Consider the following 25,440-nt stretch of genomic DNA (forward strand, 5'->3'; position numbering starts at 1 on the left):
CGATCTCGACGATCGATCCTACTCGAGAGAGAGTTTTACACATTCGAAGAGACGAGGCATCGACCTTTCGACGTTAATTGAAAAACTTGACGCTCTCCTCCCTCCCTCCACCGAATCGTGGACAATACCAGCTCATAACCTTTACTCGCGATTACGATCCGACGGCGGTTGCGATATTATCCGAAGGGGGATCCGGTTTTTAATTTTCCCGACTATTCGGTATTGGCGTCGTTTTAATTAAAGATCATCGGGTCGACCCATCGGTCGAGAAGAGCAGCCCTTCCCTCGAGCGCGGAGGGAAGGGAATAATTAGCGTGTACGGTGGGAAACCGGTGACGTGAGTCGACACATTCCACCGTGGAACGATGGAAGAGGATTATCCGTCCGGTTTTTAACTGATAATGCATTGTCGGGGGAACAATGAGCTGCGAAGGAGTGATTTAAAAGCGTGTACATATATATACACCTCTCCCTCGTGTTCGTGAGTCACGTGTCGATAGCCGAGATACACCTGCGCAAGATCGAGGATCTTTCCTTATGCGTTTTATAGCGGATTATTTGCCGCATTGTGTAGGTCGACTCTCATTAATTCCGCGCGGACGCGGCCTCGTCGATGCTGCTCGTTCGTCGGTTAATGACGAAGTCGAGGCAGGAGACAGGAGGCTCCATCGATTCTCTCGATGGAAGATCAAAGAGCAAAGCGTGTCCCAAGGTGGCAGCAAGGTTAATTGCCTCCAATTACTCCCCTCGAATTTCTCTCGATCCATCCATCCTCCCCTTTCGAAATTTTTCACGCTCCCTTTCGCGATGCAAATTCTCTTCGAGCGAGGATAATCGAACGCGTTGCCAGCTCGAGCGAGTATCTCCCGGCTGGATCTAGATATGTATTTAAAATTACATTTCTCCGGGTGCCACCGACTTGCTATTACCGCCAGGTATCGTCCGCAGCATCGGCTCCCACACGAGGCCCGATCACTCCGCAATCGGCTTTGCGACGACGACGACGAGGACGACGACGACGACGCCTCTCTACACCTGCGAGCTTATCTCCCGCGGTTGCTCTCTATTTCTTCGATCTTCCTTCTCCGCAACGGAGGAAACGAGGGGAACGAGGATGGAGAAGCAGGAATGGAGGAAGGAAAAGAGAGAGAAAGGATGCCGTGGAAGCGGTGTCGTTTATTCCCATTTAAGTAGAGTCAAGGTGACGGGACGTTGCGCACACAAATCAGTCAACCCTCGTGGCGAAGGCTCCGCCGAGGCGTCCAATCCATCTCGATGAAATCACCCTCTCTTCGGGCCCTTCTCGATCGTGTGCGCGCCTCCTCTGTATCCGAGGCGAAACACACCGTGAGAAAACCACGATCGCCAACTAGGTATGCATAAATACCTGGATTTTCTTTCTTTTTCTTTTCCTTCTTTCTTTCTTTTTTTTTTCTTTTTCGTTAAGAACGATCTCCTCGATCGCCACTGGACAATGATCTCGCGTCAGTCGCTATTTTTGACTCGAACCGATTCCGAGCACCGAGGTCGAGATCGAGATCGATACGAACGAGTGGCCGATTTCTTTCGTGCGTCGAAACGGATCCTTTGTACTTCGTCAACGAAAAATAATTCGCGTCGAGTTCCAGCTTCTGAATATTGCGGTCGTCGAAAGCCAAAAACCCCTTCCTTCGTATCGAAGAAATTCTCCGTGACGCGAAGCGTTTATTTGCCGTTTCTCGGTTCCAATAAACGTAATTCAGGGGACACCGCTCTTCGAGGACGCGTCTTCGTTTACGCGACGAGAAGAGCAAGAGAGGGGAAAAAAAGGAAAAGAAAAAAAGAGATGGAGTCGCGTTAACGGCGGCGAGCGTTTATCTCCGACTCCCCATAAAACGAGATATCTCTCCCTGAGTGGCCGTTTTTGTTCCTCGCCTCCTTTCCCCACCTCCTATCAATTCTCCGCCAATTCCACCTGCCCAAACGTTAATGGATCGACGTAATTCAACCCGTCACCGGATGTCGCTCGTTACACGCATGGGGCGTCGTGCCGATTATCGTGTCGCGTTAATTAAAAATGCAGGTTGGTGCAAATGGCGCGACGCGAGAAAGCTGATATCGAGGCGATTATACGGTGGGAGGTGGTCGATCCTGGTCCGGTTTTTCGGCTCCGGTTTATGTAAATATTCCGGCCCGGATTTGTCGCGAGAAAAAAATTATTCGAAGAAGGGGAAATAGGAGACGGAGGAGGAAGGGGAGAGGGAAAAGGTATAAAAAAATATTCCTCAAGCTCGTCGAGTTCTCCGTGAGAAGTTTTCCTTTTTTATTTCTGCAATTATCGAGAACACTTTTAATATACAATAACGGAAAATTTTACAACCGTAAACAACCGTGAACAAGGAGCGTATATCGGAAGCGAGGAGGTATAAAGGTGGCGGAATACACCGAAAAGTATCTCCTGTGGATGGGCGAACAGCCTCGAAATGGGATACCCGTGTACTCGCTACTCGTGAAGATAAAAGAAGCATCGGTTGACCGAGTAACGTAACGCGCGCACAAACACACGCGCGCTGCCTTTACGTGGAATCTCCTTCCTCCTGGAAGAAGGAGGAAGGCAGTTAACGGGCTAATTACACTCGTAAAGATTAATTAGATTAACGGTAACCTATCGGAGAGGGGTGTTCTATCGTTCCGTGAGTATTATTCGTCGCGTCGAAAGCAAAAAGAAAGCGGCATGCTTTCTCGTATCTTAAGTATCTTTTATCTTTCCAACACTTTTCGCGCGACGAAGATGCGAAATAATCATAATGGATCGAGGTAACGGCGAATGTGTAATTGCGAGGTGAGGGAGAAGGGGAGGCACGAAATTTTCTGTCCTCTCTGTCCCCGCCCCCCTCCCGGTAATGGCTTTTTAATATCCCGATTAAATCGGTACGTCGATTCGTTTAAACGAGGTTTAACGCGAGACTTTCTTTCTTTCTTCCTTCCTTTTACTTGCAGACGACTGCGAAATTCGACTATTCGAAGCCAAGTCGAAGAGAATCGATTGCGATAGCTGCGAGTAATTTCGCAACAAATTTTTCAACCGCGAAAACCTACCTACTTTTTACTTTAAATTTTTATCATTGAGAAAAGAATCCTGTGACGCATCGCCGACGAAACAACACCGTCGATCCTACTTTAATTCTCGATGCGCGTTCGCGGGAAGCGTGTCGAGGAACGGCTTTCTCCTGGAATCGGTCGATATCAATTAAAGAGGCCGCGACGAGCGACGGGCGTTAAACGAGTGCAGCGAAGCGACAAGCGAACGGCTGATTACAAGCCGCGCTGCTACACCTAATGATAGCCAGGCTAATACGCCTAATGCAACGTAACGCGCGGAATTACAGGCTGCGCCGGACGCAGTATAGGTGTCGCGTGTAATACGGTTGCACCGCCCGGAGGAGCGAGGAGGAGTGGAAAAAAAGGAAGGAAGGAAGGAAGGAAGAAAAGAAGCGGAGAGGAGTGGTGAAAGGAGGAGCAGGAAGGTGTAGAATTCGAGCGATTTAAACGCTCTCGGGCGCCCCCTGTGGAATGCCTCGATCGGATCTTTACCTCGAGTCGAATCACTCCGCCCATTCGTGTCGTCGAGAGAAGATAATAATTCAGAGGCCTCGGTGCGGGCAACGTTAAATACGGTGATTACGACGGTATTTAGATGAAGGAGCGAGGAATTCTCGTGCAAATCGAATCGAAGGTGAGGTTAATCGGCGCGCTTCCGATTGGTGGGTTGGAGATGTCCGATCCGAGGGAATAATTGGAAATGGCTGGGTGCGTTCGTCCACGCGTGTGTTGTCAACGTGCGTGTCATGCGATCGTGTAATGCTGCGAGATGGGAAGCGGCGAGGCGCGATATATTTTGCGAAATAACGGAGGAAATAAATGCTGGGTTTCGCAACAATGTTGTTATTATTTAATGCGCGCGATAACGTTGTTATCGCGGCCGATGAAAATTGCAATGTCAACGTGTCGGTTTCTCGATAACGATTGAACGAGGGGAAGAGGGGGAGGAGGAGTGGAGGGAGTTGTCAATCACGAGGCGTAATAAACACCAGTCGTAGATCTCCGGAACGTTAATTATACAGAACGTCGCCCCTGTTTTCGCTTTATTACTTGGATATCGGGCGGCACGAAATTATTCCGTGTCAATTAGCGTGATTTAGAAGGCAGCCACCGCGTACGAGATAGACGACGCGAGCCGATACGAAATTTACGACAGGTGTCGACGAGAATGATAGCCTTGATACGGCATTTGCATTTCCACCGATACGGGGGAATTTGCATAGAAATACCGGCCACGGCCTCGGGGCTTAATCCCGATCGATTATCGATCTATCATCCTTTTGCTATTGTCTCTTCGCCCACGTGAATTGGGCAACGACGAAACGATTAAATACGTAATATTGCTTCTATCGTCGACGACAATTACGTCGAATCGTTGACTCGCATTTACGAACGACGACGGTCACACATTTTCGTCTTGTCTTTGGCACGGAGGGTATTCGAAGGGTCTTCGATCAGAGATCATCCTAGGATCCATCGTAATTCATCGCGAGAGAAAGCGGCCGATCGCGAGAGACACCCGCTCCGTGATAAATCGCGAAAATTTCTCTTGGATTATGTATCTCGTAAACGCCATCTACGTTTAAACGATCGCGACGCGACACGATCCCAAAACAAGTTTAATATTCTTCCTTACCTTACCTTATATAAGAGTTATAAATTATTCGAACGATGACGATAAATTGAATTAGTTTTTGCCATATCGCCCCGACGAATCTCCTTCTCCTTCGTTCGAAAAGGAGGAATTCTTTCTCTCGATTCTCTCGATCAAAACGAGTAAAGCATTTTGCGATTGTCGAGCGTGTTCCGGTTCGAATTCGCGAAACACCGAAATGTCGATTTTCGAGTTTTTTCTTGCAACGCAGAAACGAGTATCGTGTATCGTCTCTGCCTCTCCTCTCCTAACCGAGCACACAGCTTCCGCTCGGAACGATGATCGCGCCGCGTGATCGGAATGGTAATGAAAAGCGTACGCTCGATACTTTTACCATGACCGAGAGCAAAACGCACGGCGGCACAGCCTTGTGCCAATTGCGATCGGCGTCGCGCCGCACGATCACTTTTTATCGCGACGCGATTCCATTTCGTGAAAATCTCGCGAAAATATATCGGCTATCGATCATCTTCGTCGCATCGACAAAAGTAAGCAGAGATTGTTACGTTGTATGCGATCGTGCCACGTACTTTTTTAAGAAACACGGATGGAATATATATTTATTTTGAGATATATATATGGCTGGCCCGTGCAGGATACCTCTACTTGCGTCCACTCGAGCCTTTTAACTCGCTCTCTCTCTCTCTATAACCGACCATCCTAAATCGAACCAGTCGTAGCAATGGATTCACGGTGTGACTAAATACAGAGATACATAGTAGCAGGGAGCAGTTAAAAAGAAAAATCTTAATCGAAACGTCGATGGTTCGATTTTAAAAGTGCGAAATTAATAAGAAAGGGGGCCCCGAGGAGGTAGACAGGCATAAAGATAAGGAAAGTAGGTAAGGAAGGTCGAGGCTTCGATCAATAAGCTAATATAGTTGGGCCCTCGTCTCCGAGCTACCGTGCGCTGCAACTCTTCTTGACCCCCCCGAGGCGATCGGTCGGACGTTTCACAGAAAAAGAAACGAAAAGAAAAGGCGGCGGATGGGCGGGGAGGGAGAGAGGAAGGAAAAAACGCCCGTACCGGTGGGCAATAACCGTAAAACCGGCTTTTAATGTTCGGTACGCGTTGGGCTATCGTGCATCGTGATCAGACATTTTCAGAACCTCTTACCCGCGCTCTCGAGGACGTTCCGCGTATGAGGAGGTTCCTTCGCTTCTCTTCGCCGCGTGAGAGTTTTCTCTCTCTCTTTCTCCACATCGTAACTTCTTCTGCGCGTTCCCTTCGAACAGGAGACCGTTCGTTTTCCGGAACCGTTTCATCGAAGATTCGAACGTCGGAAGTCGTTCGAGAGAGAGAGAGAGAGAGAGAGGACGATGCGAAAGTTGGGAAAAATTGGTTGGAAGAAGCGAATCGTAGAGTTTCTGAATCGTAGAGATAAAGGAATCGAGTATCGGCGGAGGAAAATTCTCGTTTCTCCGTTCCCTTCACCGCGTGTGTACTCGACGCGCACCGTCCCCCCTACTTCCCCCCTCCTCCACCGATCGTTACCATTTCGAAACGGTCGGTGAACAAAGGCTCGAATTAGAAGCCGACTCAGTCCCCCCGGCATTGAGATTCAACGCATGTGGCCCGATTTCCTTGATTAATAAAGTTAACTCGACTCTCGGTTCGCTGTAAAAGGGGGGCAAGGATCTATTCCATTCCGTTCCTTGCTCGCTTTCGAGCTTCTTTCTTTTTTTCTTTTTCTTTTTTCGTTAAACTTAGCAAGGCAGATCGATGACGATGGTGGTGGTGATGGCGGTGGTGGTGGCATGGGAGGGCAAGTAATCCCTTTAGAGGGTTTGGAGAGGAAGGAAGTAAAAAAGGGGTAAAAAAGGAAGCTCGAGCATGCGAAGGGGGGAGGAGGGAAGGGACGAAAGGAGAAGGGAGGCGAAATGAGCAGTCTCGATGACAGGCACGTGGCCTTACAGGGCGGTGGCCACCTCCATTTACATTTACAACACCCGCCACCGCCTTATACGGTGGCTCTTATCCTCTCGTTCGATGACATTTCTCTTTTATTCCTTTATTTTCGGTATCGTATCGAAAGCACGCTTGCTCCTCGTCGCCCGTCCCTCTCTTCTTCCGCCACGGTGTTTCGAAGCTGGCGCGGAAATCGATTAAGCCGGCTTTGCAATTCGATCACGTATCGATCGAGCGACTCTCTTCTCGATCTTTCGATGATGTATCGATATATATATATATATACATCCGTTGTCGCGTGGATCTTTGCGCGCCGGAGAAAGGCGGTTCGAAAAAAAGATTTGTTACGGCGAAAGGAGAACGGTTCGCGGTGTCCATTTGTCGAGCGGAGATCGAATAAAAATCGCACGAGGATCGATAATTGGAATTAAATCGAAAGAGACCTCCGAGGAATACGAGTTTCCGCCAGAGGAAGAAGAAAAAGAAAAAGAAGAAGAAGAGGAAGAAGAAGAAGAAGAAGAAGAAGAAAAGAACGAACGCAACGTTGCAGCATCGTAGAAAGCATGTTTTTCGCGTTTACGAGCATCCTTAGATACCGGTATATGCACAACGAAAAGCAGATGGTAGACGCGTCCGGTCTGCAATTATCGAAGAAAAGAGATAATAGCTAGCATGACGTAAATTTCTCTCGACGTGTTCGTAAAAAAAAAAGGGTATGCTGTGATCGAAGAATAATTAGCCATTAACGAAACACGAATGCGAATAATTCTATAGATTTCTCGTGTCTGTAGATCGATAATTAATCTTTCTCTCTCTCTCGTGATACTCGTTAACCGACGCGACGACAGATTCCGTCAGGTACAATTCCAATAACTCGGACAAGTAATACTCGATTCGAGGAAAAGAAAAAAAGAGAACACCCACGACCATCAACTGCCATTCCGCTCGATCCCACTTCCGATCGATATCCCTCCGAGTTTCCATTCGCGACAACCTTTCCAACGATCTCCAATACAATTGCGAACGAAACGACGTTCTCTTCACCGTTCTCTCTCTCTCTCTCTCTCTCTCTCCCTCTCTCGGCATCATCGTCGCCGTGTGGTGGAAGAGAAGGCGCTGCTCGCTGCGTGCACCGTAATTGCGGTTTACCGGGACATTACACATTTTACGATGTATTAACGGTAGCATGAAATCGGTAATTGCGAGCATTTACCATGTCCAACCGCTCCTAACGAGTTACGTATCTTACGAATATTAGACAAGCCCGAGAACCCGCGTCTTTGATACATCAATCGCATAACGGAGGGGGAGAAAAATGATAACGACGGTAAGGGAAAAGGGACTCCGAATGGAAGTCCCGATGCATCTCACGCTGACTCGCGCCGCTGGAGTCCCTTCTTCCCCCCGCCATCGCGGATGCAGCGCGCTTCGGGCCATTTGTTTCGTTTGACGACCTCCTCTCCCTCCGCGATACCGACTTTCCACGCCGTTTAGTACCGATCGACGTGCCGCGACCATTAATCCACGCGCTCCGGGTTTCGTCGAGGAATCGTTTCACGGCTCGTTGCTGCAACTCGTCGACGCTAGGCCTCCTCCTAGTGTGTTTATACGTCATCCTCGAACGACGGAAAAATGCGTGGGAGAAAATAAAGAAGGGAGAGGAAAAGTTTGTAATCGGGGCTGGAAGGGGAATCTTGGATAAGGATCTCGGAATCGTTGGATTCGGGGATCGGAGTGGTTAATTAAATAGAATTAGTTACGTAGATCGTAATGAAGGCCGAGCAATAAACGAACACGTTCCGTTTCGTACGTGTATATAACTATGAATTATTGATAATAGGTATAGAAAATATTCCTTTCGCGGGTTCGTTTAATTACACGTATATATTGGTGTATACGTAATAATATGCAAAGAAACATGTGAAAGGTTTTTCTTCTTCTTCTTTTTTCTAATCCCGCGTCGGATGGTAATAATAAACGGTGGTATTATAACGAGCAATTAGGTATTCGAATTTTTCGCGGTAGTTGAGTGTAATTGCTCATTACACCGGTGGAATTGATCCGTGATTAAACCGAGGTTTAATTAACACCGCCGCGTACACTCGAGGCTTGATTGGTAAAGTATTAAAAAGGACATTTAACAGCCGCGAGAGTACTTATCGACCAACTCTTAACTTATTTAATTAACTTGGAAACTGGTATTATATGGATATTAAGTGGATGTATAAATTCCATTTATATAACGATCCATCGAAAAATATTTCCAAGTCTCGAGAAAACTCGAACGCGTAGAATCTTCTTCTCCCCTTCCGGATGGTTGCACGCCACCCATCCAGCCGCGCCCCCTCCTATATAATTACGAGCCTAATAAAATTCTCGAATTCGATTATCCCGTAACACGATATTTCACGCCCGAAATCATCGAGTTCGGCAGAAAGTGGATACTCGACGATCCCATATCCTCGACAAAGTGAAACGCGAGCGAGATCGCTATAAGGAGTCTCCCTCTGTCCCTCCCAGGAGAGTCTCTGTCCGTCGAAAAAGCGAAACGACCACCGCGCACCTCTTCACTCACCGATCGGCCGCAATTCGTTTTTACAGTTACGGCGCCCATCGTCGCCCATTTTTCTCGCCCGTTCTTTTTAATTACGGCGAGATGTCCCTCTCTTTCTCCCTCCCCCCCTTCCCCGCGCTAAGTTGTACCGTTACTACGAAAGTCGCGCGTTAAAACGGCGTAAAAACGGGCGCGATAAATAATACGTAATTATCGGTGTCGGTGGTTGGCAATGGGCCAACCTTTCCGGAATACGAATTACTCATCGAGCGCGGCATTAATTCCCGCGCGACTTTACGCATCCCACGATAGCCGATAATGATGGTGATCGTGCGTGTGGCCAACGTTCTCTCCGTCTCGCGACCCCACCTCCCTGCCGTCGTATATCTCGCGTTAAAGTGTCGCGACGTTTTCCACGACTTCGCGTACCTTTTTTTCCCTTTCTTTTTCTTCTTTTTTATGAGAGAGATGGCGCGAGAGAAACGATCGTCGTGTTATTTTACACGCTTACCCAAACACACGAGAAACGTTTCTCACGCGTACGTTGACGTATCCATCACCGATCTAATCCGTGGAAACCGTTAACAACCTCGTCCAAATATTCATTCGTTTATCGCGAGGATAACTATTATCGCGTTCACCGTTTCACTCGCTTATATACCCGACAATTCGTGAGCATCGCGTCCCTTATCTCTACGAAGCGGCGCGTATCCAGGAGTGGGAGCAGGGGGGAGGAAAGGAGAGGAAATTCCAAAATTGTTAGGGCCGTGAACGAAATTTATCGAACGACAAGCACGGATGTATTTACGTCGAAGGGGCGAAATTAGGGCCCCTTTCGTCGAAACGTCGGATTATCGTCCCATTATTAATCAAGCCTGGGACTTAAGCCGAAGGAAATAAGTCGTGTGATTTATTCGCGATCGCGTCCCCCTCTCCCCTACCCCTCCTCCCCCGTAACGGGAAAGGATGGGACGGGATGAAAAATTCCGCAAGATGGCTGCGGTTTCCAGTAAAAGCTTCCAAGAACGGTTAGACCACGGTGGTCCCAGCTGCAACGAGCGATCGCGACCCTGAAACCGATACCGCTCGTTGCGGTAACTTCGTTTCGCGTCCTGCGGTCGCATAAATTCGTGTGTCGCAAACACACGGGAATGGATCGTTTCGCCGATAATAACACGACTCTTCGTCTCTTCGTTTAGCTTTTGCGCGGGAATTTAAGGGGAGGACACGGCCGATTTATCTCGCCGCGCGTTGTTTATTCTCGTTAGCGGATGAAACGGATTCGCTCGAATTCTTCCACCGCGAGGTTAACGTGAGCCTCGCGGAGTAAGGGATTCGCCAATGATTTTGACGAACGTGTTTTTTCCATCTCGATAAATCGAATTTTTTTTTCTTTCGTGCCGCGAGAAAGTCGGGTGGAGAGGAAATGTTGGGAAATTTTTCGACTCTATATTATAAGTTTCAATATACATATATATATATATGAACGAGGGACGCGGTTGTTAAACGCCGCGTTAGATCGCCTATAATTTACCTTGTTTATGTTATGGATTCTATACCCGTGGAGGCATCGAACGATCATAAATAACGCGCGCGTCAGCAAGCGGAGGATCGGGTTGGCTATCTAATTAAATTAGATGCGAGCGAACGTATTTATGAAATTCCACGTCCACCGATTATTCAAAAATCTATACTCGCGTTACGTAACGGGATGTAATTATCCACACGCCTCGTGAGAAAGGCGTTCCATTTACGCAACAGCCCGTATAATTTTCCGTATAATTTTATCGAAAATCGTTGGAAACCCCGAAACTCGAGAAATCTGAATGTTTCGTGAACGAAAGCGTTGCGACCAGGCAGAAGGTAATTGAGATAACGAAATAGCCGAGCCGTCCAACAAAAACCGCATTCCAAAAATCGTTGCCCACTTTTTTTCCACTGTAAATTACGGAGATAAGCGAGGACGAAAATCATCGGTGGAACGCAAGGAACTACTACTATTAGGAACTACCGCTGCTACCACTACTACTTCGCGCCAAGAGGCGAGATATCTCTCCTCGGGGTACACCTGCGTCTCGAACGATCAATTTTTCCCCGGCACAATCGCGACGTTTGATCAGCGTTAGATCCAGTTTTCGAGATTACGTTTTTCGACGCTTCTCGACTGCACGGCGTAGCACGCAGCTTAGCTGGTCTCAAAGCAACCAGCCTCTCTGCGGCAACCACGCGTCCAGCGGGTAGACCATTTTCGAGATTGATGATCGAGCCTCGGAGAAACACGTGGAAAATAATTACGGTTAATGAGACAAATGGCCGGTTGCCTCGCCTCTGCTACGGGATCACCGTTAAAACGTAACTTCACGAGCCGCGACGACCGCTCCACGACAGATTTCACGCCCATAAAGTTTCCTCGCCGTGGGAGACTTTAATTGGTCGGGGAGGGCAGATTGATCGTTCAATAAAAGCGGTAGAAACTGAGCAGCTTAACTCGACTCGCTCGCTTTTACATTTTTTCTCCGCTCGATTGAGAGAGAGAGAGAGAAATATCGAACGTATTTATTCCAAATATGCGATTACGATCGAAATTTTCCAGACGCAATTATCGATCCTCCGCAACGAACGACGCGGCATTCATCAACATCCCATTGCTGGCTTAGCAACGAGAATGCAAGAGGAATCGGTGTCCATCGATAATAACCGTCCCACGATCGGCACCGACGTGAAAAGATCTCTTTTAACCGGCTAATAACGTCTTATTAGCACGGCCAGGATGACGTATAATGGATGACAGTAATAAAAGCGTTTTACGTTTTCGCATGATAAATTGCGATCGCCGCCCGTTGTCCGTTCCTGTCCCGTCCCGTCTCGTCCGTGTTTCGTTTCCACGGGCTTCCACTGGTGGCGAAATCACTGCGCGACACAACGTTCCGTGGCCCTCGTCGTTAACCCATATTCCACCTACGTTCCATACGATGCCGAACCCCGATAGGGATTAGCAACTCTACGGTGACATTGTTATCGGCGTTTTAATGGTACCATTGTGTCCGATCGTGCGGTGTCTGGTAGAGAAATATCGAAGGAAGACCGAGTATCTCGTCCTACGATGGACTACGTATAATATTTTTCCAATATATTTCGCGTTAATTTGCTACGAGCTCTTGTCATCGAGTGACAAATAGCCAGCCCAGTCTACTGCCGTTAACACTATTCAACTTACGTACGTCAACTCATCCGAGTCTCTTATTTAAAATATATAATCGCGAGAACAAGTGACAAGGGAACAACAAGGGATAATCATCGTTCCTATAATCGTTCGATCACGCTCGGACTGTGAATTCCGAAGCATCTCAGATCTGCACCGTATTTCCAATCCTCATAGAGCTAAATCATCACCTGGCCGAGGGAAAGAGAGAGAAGGAACAACGTCCTAACGAGTTATACGATTTCTAACGATTTCCCCCCGTTCTCGACGGATTCGTATAACCAATAAGTTTCCCCCTTTGCTGTCCGTTCGTGGAATTACGAGGACACACTAATGCCCATGGCGTGATGAGGCCACGACGGATCTCACGGCGGTAACCGTAACGAACGACTCCAGGCCAGGCCAGGGAATCAAGTGGTGTGTATAAGTACATCGAGCAGGAGGGCATCGTTCGCTGGAAAAGGTTCACCTTTCGACCCATCGAAACGGCCGCGATCCACGAGAGATTACCCTCGAAACACCTGTCATCTAACGACCGAACTTTCCGAGTACCCCTCCTCCCTCCTACCCGTTTATTCCCCTACGAAACGCGGAATGACTTTCTAGCAATTACGTGCCAGCTGAACCGACGTGCCTCTCTTGCCGTGTCGCGGCCGCGTCGTTGAAAACGTCTTCTTTGCCTGGGTAATCGGCCGGTTGAAATTTCTTTTATCTCCGGGTTACGGGGAGAGAGAGAGAGAGAGAGATACGGGTTAACGGAAGGATAATTTGGAATAATGGATACGTGGAGAATGGAAGGAGAAGGGAAGAAAGAGAGGTATATACTTTATATAAATACAACGTTCTCCCCAACGAATGATGGACACGAAATGCGGTATCCAAACTCGTCGTAACTTTCCTGTTATCGCGAAAAAGATTTGCGTTTCGATGTACTTTTCTAATCCAAGATCGGTGTAAGCAGGGACGTTTTTTCCCCCCTCCCCTCTTCCGACGAGTTTGCCTTTCATTCTCCGCGCGGAGACCGAGTTGGAGGATCGGGCGAGCAAACGAATCAGTAGTGGAGTAACGTGTATATCCTTGGCGAGACACGGAACGAATGGATCGGCCAGCGGCCGTACCAACCGAGATATACCTCGGTTACACAGTGTACGGTGACTAATGAACCTTTACAGTCACCTTTACGTCCTGCTGCCGGCCGCACCGCGAGTTGGCTGAGTTTATTGCCGATGCTAATTCACGAGTCCGAGCAATTAGAGGGTTCGACGGAAGCGGATCCTTTGAGAATCGTCCCCTTGTCGCCGACCGTTGATCGCCACGCCGTTCTATCGATTGCTCTAACGAAACATTTCTGCCGAGGTGAAGAGATCTTGAACGAAGATATTTGAGATCGTTGCTTCGCGATACTAAGTGTACTTCTATCTCTTCTTCTTCTCTCTCTCTCTCTCTCATTCCATCGAGAGAAATTATATCATCGAGCTGTTTGGCGAATTAATTTTCCATCAATCGTAATAGTCGAACGAAGGACAAAGAAAAGAGCGATGTCCTATTTAGGCTCCTATCGACGGAAAGTCGGGGAGAAAAAGCTGCGCACACTGGTAAGCGCCGCCTGCTTGAACGAAGGAAGGACGCGCGTATCGGGATACACCGTGACGCTCGGTCTTCGAGATCGGTGACGAAGACGAACGGTGGTGATGCAGCGAGTTGAGCGAGGCTCGAGCGAAGGGGAAGAAAGAAGTTACGACCGGCTTCGAGGATCCTTTAACCGTCTCTCGAACCGTGGATCGAAGAGAAAAATCTCGGAACCGAATATCTACACAGTCTGCGCGGAGACAAATAACCCGCCCTATCGACCCGCCACAAATATTCCAAGTCGATCGAAACGCGTTTCCACGTCGCTTAACCAAGAGACCGACATCTCTAAACCCTGAACGATCTAAATAGAACGATCGGAACCAACGACGAATTGGTGATTACCGCCGGTGCAATAATTGCTCGTCGCATCGTATAACGTATCGTTACTAGGTATAACGCGACGTATACGTTGGTTTCTCGAATATTTATACGGCCACCGGTTAATTAAGGAAAACGATCGACGTAAACGGGGAGGGGGAGTGGAGAAAAAGCGAAGGGGAGGGGCGAGAGAAGCGAAAAGAAGGCGGATGGACGGGGAAAAAGTTGGGTACGATCGATCTTGCCTCTCGAAATGACCATAGCGGAAGGCTATAGGTAAATCCCGATGGCGGAGTAACAGCGATAATGCCTCGGCGGAGGACCTGGAGATCTCGAGAACGTACGTAAAAGTACGTGCGCTCGCCTCTCCCCCTCCCTTCCTAGGATAGGTAAGGTGCGCGCAAACAACCGGCCTCCGAGGACTTGCGTAGCGAAGAGAGAGAGAGAGACGCATGCGAGTGCGCACGCAGAGTCGATACACCGGATAGTGATTGATGATGATTAGCCGGCGATTTGCCGATAAGGGAATGTACCGCGCCAAGGTAACCTCTTGCGGCCCGTTTGCCGCGCTATGATACAGGCCACGATATTGGGACTCCACGCCGCCCCCTGCACTCGTGTAAATTGCTGTACAATGAGCAATTACAATGATTTTGCGCAATCACCGATTGTTCTCGTCGTCGTTTCGTCTCTCGTCGTTTCCTCTCTTCTCTTTCTTTCGAACACGCCCGCCTGAAATAATTCCAATTTTCTTTTTTTCTTTTCTTTTCACTACTGTCTACTGCTGAACTAAATGCGGCTTATTAAATCGAGGCTAAGTAAGTCTTACTCAACGACGTGGTATCCCATCTGGCGTCCAATTTCTCTCCGACTTTATTCCTTCCTCCCCTCCCTAAGCTAAGTGAGAAACGGGGAACGTTCGATGGCACGATTTAACGCGAGTTTCCTCCCGGGTAGTCGTCGGGCTGTGAACTACGACGCCGATACGGATCTACCGGCGTGACAATCTTTCGATAACAAGGTGAAAACGTGGTGAAGCTTGGAATAGGTGGAGCGAGATGTACCACTCGATACGTGTTACCGTGATACGCGATCCATTTTGATAAGGCATATATCGTCGCCGCACTTCTTCCGGATCGGATATCGATCGTCGAATATCGTATGTTTCGTCGGATGGTTGCCACGATCGATGGAGAGCCAATTCCTATGTAAATTGCCTGTCTCGGCCCCCTTTTGCATAATATCTTCATACCCGGGATCCCGTATTATTGCATCGAATCCCTACCTACTCGCTCGCTCGAATTTTTCCCAATCTAATCTCGTAATCTGCGACTACGCGGTTCGATCCGAATTACCCGGCTCTCGATAAGTACGAGTTACCCTGCCCCCGTTGAACAGCTGCCAATTACACAGGCTGACTAATTTGAACCGGTGTAATAACACTCGCAACACTGGCTGCCCGCTAGTTAATTATTCGCGAGGAATCAGGGGAGAGAAACATCTGGCCGCGTGAACGCGCCACCTTGTTTCTCGTTGGCAAATCACGGAGTGTGTTAGAGAGAGAGAGAAAGAGTAAACGTTGAAAGAAGCTGGATGGACACTCGAGGAGGGGGGGACACGTGAATCGTGAGTCCGGACGGAAGGAAAGGCCGAGCGGTTACTCGTGAATCACCACGCCAACACGCCGAGCGGATCGTTACGCCGGGAGGTGAATAAAGCTCGGGCCTCCTTGGTCGTCGTGGATGGACGATAAGCGACGGGAGCGAAGAATGCGAGCACGGGCCAATACGGAGGGTGATCCAGTTATCCTCTTCCTTTCGGATGAGATATCTGGCATATACGTTTTAACGCGATTAAAAATCATCTCTTGGAAGGAGAAGAAGCCTCCTCCTCCCCAAGTCAGTCTCAATTAAATCAGAATCGGGAAGCCTGATTGATCGAAAGTTGGAATCGTAAAAATCGAACGAAAGAAATTTTCTCGCTACGATTTAATCGAGCGCGCGTTTTAGATCCTCCTCCCAATTATCCCTTCCCATCGAAAATCCATCCCTCGGAGATGCACGCGAGGCAAAGAAAGAAAGAAGAGAGGAGAAGAGTGGATGGTTTCACGCGAGTGAAATCCCCGCGACCACACAGAGATCCAGAGTGGAGCCTAGTTAGCGTGATTCAACCTCTCCGCGCACGCTCACACGCTCGGTCGCGATGGGTTCGAGGGACCGCCTTGGTAGTCGATCGGTGATTAGACGGCAGCTTGTTGTTGTTTCCGATCGCCGCTAAATATCTCGAGCGGACCACGGCTGGTGGATCGTCGCGGATCCTGCTGACACGGCCGGCTCTCCTCTCCTTCCTTTCCCTTCTCCTCGGAGAGCCTTGAGAGAGCCGCGCTCTCGGTGAGAAAGTTTTACGACTCACTCGTGCGAACGCCTCGAACGGCGAGGTCGAATCGCGAGGAGGAATCTCGAACGCTCATCGCCGACCCCCTGTGTGCGTGCACGTGTCTGTGTGTCGATCCAAAACCCTTTTTTCCGTTCGACGCTCTCCGAATTCCGTATAGGATATTGGAAATGAAATTGGAACGCGATGATTTTATTAAAGATCGATAGTTTTCAAATCGGTAGATGGAAATTGAGCTTTTGTTAAGCTTGATGCGTCGATTTGTAATATTTGGCACGTCTGATCGATACCTGATTCGATTCGAGTATCGTTAAATATACGAAAAGTACAAGCGCTTATGGCGTTATTAAATAGACGTTTAATATCTGGTTTTTCGTGGACGTAAACGAGAGATAGATCTATTTTCGAATCTGGGGGATTTATTAAAAAATTTATTACTCGTGATTTTAATGATGTAAAAAAAAAAAAAGAGATTGAATCTGGAGGTTTCACGAATAAATTTCAATTTCACGAAGAATTTCTCTTTCTCTTTCGACATCACTTTCCAGTTGTAAGCAACGACTTTTATCCCGATTAATTGCTCGTAAACGTATAATCGTATAAACGACACACGCGAGCCCGGTTGTCGAAGTTGGAGGATTATTTTTCAAAAGGAGGACTCGATGCTCGAAAATACTGCTATTTCCCAAAGATCTCTCTCTCTCTCTCTCCGCGCGGGTACGGATTATTTTCTACCTCTGATGAATCGTGGCGTTTAATACCAGCACGTGTGCAAGCAGTAAACGAGCCTGACGCATTCGCCTTGACCTCGACGACTAAGATATTATGCCTATCTATGGCCGTGCAGCCACGAAACGAACCTTTGATTTATACCGGAGATACTCGTGCACAACTTATGGAAGATTGGAAAGAAAAAGGAAGGAAAAAGCGGGAATCTTTAAACCACGAACGGAAAGGAAGGAAACTTGCCAACTTCCATTGTCACCTCTCCTCCCCATAATTACTCTCGTAACTTTCGAAGCAAACGAATTATACATATCGAGACAAGTGACTTCGTACAATCCCGCGTGCTCTCCTGCTTTTCGAGGGCAGCCGATTAAAAATTTATTTATGAATGCCTGGCAAGGGCTCGGCACCACGACGTCCCTTGTCGGCGCGTATTATCGCCGCGCGGCCAAGTTCTATCGAGGTGTGTCATTGTGCGTTTCTCGCCGCGCAATTTGCTCCACTTTTTTTCCCCTCTCTTCTTTCTAATTCGCACACTGTGCGCGCGTCTAATACATCCCGGCGAGGAGATAGGATAGGAGACGCGCCGAAACACGTTCTCCCGTGGCAAGATGACAGGCGAGCCGAGATGACAGGCACGAGAGCCGATCGAACGAGAGGCGGTTCTTCCTTCGTTCACCACGATGATAGCGGCGTCGATGCGCTCGCGTGTCGATAATTGCGGGCCAAAAACGTTTCGAAAACGTTTATCTCGAACGTATGATAATATTGCACCGCGCGCTCGTGTAGGAGAACAGTCGTATAATAGAAATTGTCGGGAGAGACGCGTGAAAGGAAGAGGGTTAAGAGGCGTGGCCGGCAAACGCTCTTTAACACTCGGGTGATCGCCTCTGGTGAGTCTCGAGCGAATTTCCAATTTTGTTTCCATACGTTCGGAATTTTTTAATTCGAGAGGAGGGAAAGGGTTATTATAAATTCGTACTCCTTGTAGCACCGATCGAGATAAAATTACAACCAAAATTCCTGCTTAAGTTGCATCGAGGGGAACCGAATCCTGTACGATAATCGACGCTTACCAGACAAACGAATTCCTTGTTTCTTTTATTTTTTCGGTGGCGAGTTTCTAAGAGCAATTAAATCGGGGCAACGAGCGATATATAGGGTTTGATAGGCGGCCGATTGCGTAACTCGCACGAGAGCGAGCCGATCTAATGGCGATATCGGGAGAAACGGGATTAGCAGCGGAGCGGGTCGGTGACGGTAATTTGTCACGCGTGTACATGACGTATAAGCGCCGCTTGCCTTTCAACGAGGAGCCCTCGTATTATTGGTAACAGGACAATCTGAATACCCGGTGACACAGAGCCGTGTCCTGGTTCGCACGTACGTCACCCACACGTCACGTCCCACTCGCCTTCGCATCGCCGCTCTTTCGAGCTTCGACGCCTTCCTCTTAGCGCGATCACCTACGCCATTTCGACGAGAAAATTATGCGGATAATCTGGCAAAACTACTTCCTCCAACGGAACGTGTATAAGATAAATCCTCGCAACGTTGTATCTTGATACACTGCGTACACAGATTGTGCGATTTAAGTCTTCGATTATTCTCGAGTGGAAAGTTTGAGGAGGAAAAGAAAAAGAGGATAGTTTCGAAATTAAGGAAGAGAGGAGAAAGAAAGAGGAAGAAAGAAATTCTTTCGCGATTACGCAGAAGGAATAAAGTAAAATAAAATAAAATAATCCGAATCCGTGCAAAGCTCTCTCGATGCGCATAATCTCCACTTTCGTTTCGACCGAGTATTTTCCCTACATTCCGTTCCGTTGTCGCATCGGCATATAAATCAGGCGTGGTTCGACGTAGATCTATCAACCGATCGCGGCACGAGCTAGGAAGAGAACGGGCCCCGTGACAGATTAATCTCGAAGTGCAGCGCGTGCAACCTATCGTACGCGTACGCTTCGCCGCATAATTCATTATTTTTCCGCTGTCACTCTCCCTCGTATTCTCTTGTCCGGCCAGTTCTCCAACAATAAAGGATCTCTTGCCGCTCTAGAAATCGAAAGGGGACGACGGTCGATCGATTTCTTCGTGTCATTCTCTCTCTCTCTCTCTCTCTCTCCCTCTCCTTCCTTTTTATCTCTTTATTTTCCCTTCTTTTCGCCATTCTTCATTTTTCCGTTCAAACGCAATTTTTTTATCGATGGGTGGGTCCAGCATCGATACTCGATACCGATCGTGCCGATCTACCTCCACTTTCCACTCGCGCCGACTCGATTCGATTCGATTCGTTTCGTTTCGTTTCGAATGGTTTCGTTATACAAGCAGCATGGGTGAAACGGATTTCGTCAATGCTTAGCAACCGGTTAAGAGTCATATACCGATCCGATATGGTTAATCGTATAGGAGGATGAAGCAATCGCGCCTGCAATGGGCATAATTAGCATTAAATGTGTTATTACTCGCGTTTCGGACAGCCGTGCACCTGGTCCGCTCGAGAAACGCGCGCCTCTCCTCCCCGCAGAAGCCAGAAGCCGGGGGTCTTATCGATGCCGGTTAATGCGCCGTTTAATGCAACGATACTTCTTCTTAAAAGCCGACCCACGGAAATTTGAGATGGCGCCGTTGGAACAATTTCTTCCTTTCATTTTTCCCTTTTATTTCTCGATGAATCCGACTTTTTCCAACGTTCCAAAGCTCGTATTAATTGTCAAGAAGCAGAGAAAGAAGCTCTCGACGAGAGCTATTCTACCCTTTTTCTCGTCTCTCGAAAGGAACAGTTGAAAGGATTAAATTCCTTTTCCTTGCTATCGCAAGGATCCAAAACCAATCAGATCCTCGTGGCTGATATAAACGCACGTGGGTGAGATCCGTCCCATGGGAAAGTGTCGGCCCGCGATGATTCCATTGTATAAACGTTTGACGAGAGTCGTGACGTGATTTATTCTCCGTCCGTTTCGTGGACATGCCTTTTTTTGGAGGGGGATGGGAGGGGGCGTAGCTACAATTCATCATCCAGCGATGGTTTGTCCGGAGAATTTGTCTTTTTTTTTTTTTCTTTTCCTCGACTTCATTGCCCGACTTTTATTGCCACACCCTGTGTATATACATATATATATACACGAAAACCATTATAACACGAGCTAGCTGATAAACGATTCGTCAAGTTGGAAACGGGTCGCCGTTGGAACGGTTGCGATTGTTTTTCTTCTCGTTGATTTTTCACCGACTAATTACGAGCAACAATGTGCTCGCCGCGAGATCACGTCCGGATAACTTTGTCGGTGAATTCTGAACAAGTTGCTCAATGATCCCGTGGCTCCTTCGCCGTTTCCCAAGAGTCTCCGTGCATTGGTTTGCCCGGCTGTGCTAACTAAAACGACTGAACAGGTATATCTTTGTCTTTTTTTTTTTTTTTCGATTGGAAGTTGAATTCAGAGAATCGTTTTGTGGTATCTCTTTTCGAGTAGAAATTTCTACTTTTTATTTCTACTCCCTTTTAGGATTTACTTTCTTTTCCAAACACACGTGGGAAATTGCGAGAAGTTGTGCTTTTTTTTCTCTCTCTCTCTTTTGCCTTCCTTTTACGTAAGATATTTCTACGTTCACCATTAGTAATAACCGTTTAATCTTCGCTATTGAAAGGCTGTGAATACCTTCGCAACACTCCCGTGCAACAGATTATTCCACGCAGCGTACGCATGTTTGTTTATCTAGAACAAAATTATTTTTACGCCCATTGTGAGAGAAATTTCGTTGAATGGATCTGAAATAGAACGTGAAAGTTTAGACGAGAGGCTTGGATATCCTAATATAATCGATTTCGCTTGGTCATCGATGGTAAGGATTATCGCGGGACGATTGGAGCACGGAATAACAACTTGGTTTCATAATTACCACGAATTCCTCTCCAAAAAGATAGGAAATAAGGAGAAAGAAAGAAGAAAAAACGGTAAACGATGATTTACGATTCTCTTTCACCGGTTGAAAGAATTAAACAGTTCTCTGTTCTCTTTTAATCCAAAAGTGGGACACTTTTTCCGTATATACGTGACATTCTGCGCGCACGTTCCTAGATCCGAGGCGAAGTGGTAAGATTCTTTTATGCACGGACACGCATTCCTATAATAAAACGTACGTGCATTCGACGCACGTTCGAGATCTCGCGAATGCAGCTTTTATGTAAACGCCCGTCTGGCCTGTGCTAATCGTGTGCTAATTCCGTTGTCTGAGGTCATGCGTAATAAAAAAAGGAAAAAGAAAGGAAAAGAAAATTGGCACCTACAGCGCCCTTCCTCCATCCAAGCTGGAACGTGGTTGAAAATAATCGGTAGATTATTTCAAATTTTCCAAACCAAATATTTCCGCTACCGATTCCATCACTCCTTCCTCGATTTTCTCAATTTTCTCTCGAAGCGGCGAAATAGGCTCGTCGAGATTCGAAAAACAGCGAGAGAGACAGAGAGAAAGAGAAAGAGAGAGAGAGAGAGAGTTATCGTCACGCGTACGGCAGCAACGCGAAATTAATAATCCGTCGTTTCTTATGCCTCGTTATCGCGCATCGTCACGTCTTTATAACGCGGCCGGGGCCCCGTACGTCAGATGGTATCGTCGTATCTCGTACGGGCTAGCAGCTAGTAAAGTAAGTGCGAGTAAGTATAAACTATCGCGGTGAGCCACCACCCTCGATGTTCCGCCCCAGCGGAGAGATAACATCTTCGTGCACATTGCTCGTCCCCCCCTTCTCCCTCCCCCTCTCCGTTCCACAACCCTTTTGCCCTGGCTCCCGTCCCCGTCGATCGGCCGGAGGCTTCCCCGCGATCGGCTACCTCAGTAGCCGCCACCATCTGCCCTCCATAAATCCTCGCGGCCGTCGATATCCCACCGCTCCTCCTCTCTCGCTCCTCTCCATTTTTCTCCCCTCCAGTCCCAACCCGAGTTCACGACGGATCGAATTCGCCTTGCCTTTACCCAAACTCCATTATTCCATTTTCATTCCGATAATCGCGGTAATTGGAATAAACGTAAACGGAGGGAAATATTTAATTATCCCATTGGTGTATACAACTCGTCACCTCGCGATCCGCAAGCATTAATTCTCTTGGAACGAACGCGTTGATCCGCCAGAGAAGAAGCTCCCATAGCGGAACGGGGATTACGAGCCACCGGCGTGGGAGAGTGGAGGCCGGTTCATCGTTTGCCTGTGTCTCTTCCCCCCCTCCATTTCTTCTTCTTCTTCTTCTTCTTCTTCTGCTTCTCCTCTTCCTTCTCCCATGTCCTATGGGAACGAACCTACCGAAGGGATCCCTGTGCTCGCGCGAACCATGCAATATATTGCCATTTGTTCCGGCCGCTATAAGGCAATATGTTTGTCAGTATCGCGGAATCGAACGCGAGCCCTCGAACCTCTCGACGAGAGAGGAGAGTCTGGTAGAGGAGAGTTGATCTTGACCGTTATTTCTCGGGTGCATATGGCCTCTTCGGCTCCCGATACCACCTCCCGATATCTTGCCGAACGGCGATCCGCAAGCCTCTCTCGATCGCTCCTCTCTCGCAATCGATAAGTCTTACACGGGGAACCTTCCACTCCTTCTTCCTCCCCTTAGACTTAGACTTGTTATTCATTTGTTGCCCGTACATCTTCCGCCAATCGCCGCGCCGAGCTACACCGAGTTAAGGCTAACGATCCGATCCCTTCCTCTCTCTCTCTCTTCTCGGTCTATCTATGCATCGGAAACGGGGGATAGCTGATCGTTATTCGATCGTCTCGAAACTCTTCCACTCCGAATTCGCGAGGAAAAAGAAGCGAGCGTGAAAATATATATATATAGTGATAATTTCACTGAATGATCGAGGTTAATAAGGCGAATGAACGTTATTTATAATATATTCGAGCGTTTGAAACGGGTTAATCCCAATGGATGAAATTAAACAGTAAAGGATCGTCGATTGCGAGACGATTGATTGGAACAATTACCCGTCGAGGGCTCGGCCATTGGTTTTCAGCCAGGCTGCTTTTCATCATCCGGCCAATTTGTATTTCAAGATGATTTTATCCTCGCCCGGAGAAAAAGTCGACGGAGAATATTTGTTTCGGGACGGTTTCAGAAAAAGGGAGATGTTTATCGAGGCATTTTTCCGATTCAACCATCCTCCTCCTCCGTTTTAAAATGTATAGGACGAAACTTTTCTCCGTATATAAATGTATACCGTGACACACGTCGACGAGATAGATACGTGTTCCCCATGAGGAACGCATTTTCCGATCCGGAGCCCACGGTCGGGAACCGGCAAAGAAGGATAGAGATATTAATCGTGGCGGCACGCTGTCCACTATAAATAGCGAAATTATATCGCGAACAGGTTGTGACCATCCTTCGAGATAGATGAGAGATAGCCCCCCGCCTCCTCCCCGGATCGGCGACAGCGGAAATCTCGCGTCGATCGACCCGAGGAATTCCTCGGGTTTCTTACGTCCATCGGCAAAAATCGATCCTCCTCTCGATCGCGATTGAATTATTATGACGTTAAAACGGGAAACGGGGGCCGTTTCTTCTCCAAGCCGCGCTTCTCCCCTCGACGTCGCGTTGTCGATTCTCGATTGATAATCATCGACACGATTGTCGCTGGGATCGAGCTGCTTTCCATCGAAAGTTGTCCTCCTCCTCCTCCACCTCCTCGTATCGCGTCATCTGCATTCGAGTTCTTTGATTTCGCGGAAGAAAAATAAATAATGTTCGCGGGGGGTATTGGGGGAACGCGTTTCACTAGATCGGTAAAAAGCGATCGATCGAGGGGGAGGAGGGACACGATCTTACATACGTTAGGCTGGGTTCCAGTTGTATATGCCTGGCGCGTATGGTGAATGGAATTTTCTGTTTGCGTTGAATCGATGGAAACGGGAACTCTGGATTCTATTACGTTGTTGCGAGAGAGGTTAATGGAAATTGCGTGGTGATTATCATTTGTAATTGTGTGTGTGTGTGTGTGGAGAGTGGGGCACACGGACGAGGGGGGAGGGCAATGGTGGTAATCTCGGTTCGAAGGATCGACGGTAAAGACTAGCACGGGAAATTATCTTTCTGTGCTTTCTTATATAAATATTCTATCGGAGGAAAGTTTGATGCATTATTTATTACAATTTTTTCTTTTTTACGACCGTGTGAAATATTACATTGTATTTTCCACCATCTCTGCTTAATTAATTAACGCGAAAACTTTCCTCGTCGAGGTACAATAAAATTAGGGGCAATTGTAACGAGATAAAAATTGACAGATCGACCCATTTACCGGTAGGCAAAAGGTACTTGACGCTGTTGTTCGTTTCAGATCGACGTCTCGTCCAAATTGTCAAGAAGAATTCCACATGGAACGACATTGAAAATACCGTTGATTACGAACGATTGCGTTTGATCGACACGCGGAACACGCGAGTTTGGAGTAATTCCAACATACGAAATCATGGGAAATGGCGCATTATCTCTCGAAGGAAGAGAAAAATTTTTTCCCATTTTCACCCGATAATGTTAAAAATAATATATAGGCATCGATGAATAAAATTTACCCAGTAGCTCACCATCGTTCCAGGTTCGTACAACGAAGCGGTATTCACGTAGTCCACGAATCAATCGTTTCCGGTGCATCGAAATCGCGAGAATAAGCGAGGAGTCGCCATCAGATTGGAGCCCTCGTGAGAGTGGTATACAGCGTACGTATAGCGGGACGAGGGATCGGTTCGCTAATCCGCGGGGGCGAGCAGAGATGCGAAGATTGGCGCATAGCGAGACGCCTGCAGGTGAAGCCGATCCGACCAGGTGGAAAGAAGAAGGAGATGGAGAGGCGATAGGGGCGACGAGGTCGCGCGGCAAACCTTAACAAGGACTCAAATGTCACTCGTAGCAGGTCCGACCCTGGAAAACTGCTCTAACGATCGGATTTTTTACGGTATTTCGATCGAAACCGAAAGGGGG

At 47.9% G+C, this 25,440-nt stretch overlaps 1 protein-coding gene and 1 long non-coding RNA gene across 6 annotated transcripts in view; one reads left to right on the forward strand and one right to left on the reverse strand.

Moving 5' to 3' along the window:
- LOC114577616 (uncharacterized) overlaps positions 1–25,440 on the forward strand; it is a 118,310-nt gene that overhangs the window by 73,465 nt on the left and 19,405 nt on the right. The gene's annotated exons all lie outside the window — the stretch shown is intronic.
- LOC107998379 (Krueppel-like factor 3) overlaps positions 1–25,440 on the reverse strand; it is a 237,423-nt gene that overhangs the window by 63,137 nt on the left and 148,846 nt on the right. The gene's annotated exons all lie outside the window — the stretch shown is intronic.

Source organism: Apis cerana, linkage group LG12 (genome assembly GCF_029169275.1).
Source record: "Apis cerana isolate GH-2021 linkage group LG12, AcerK_1.0, whole genome shotgun sequence".
NCBI lineage: Eukaryota > Metazoa > Arthropoda > Insecta > Hymenoptera > Apidae > Apis > Apis cerana.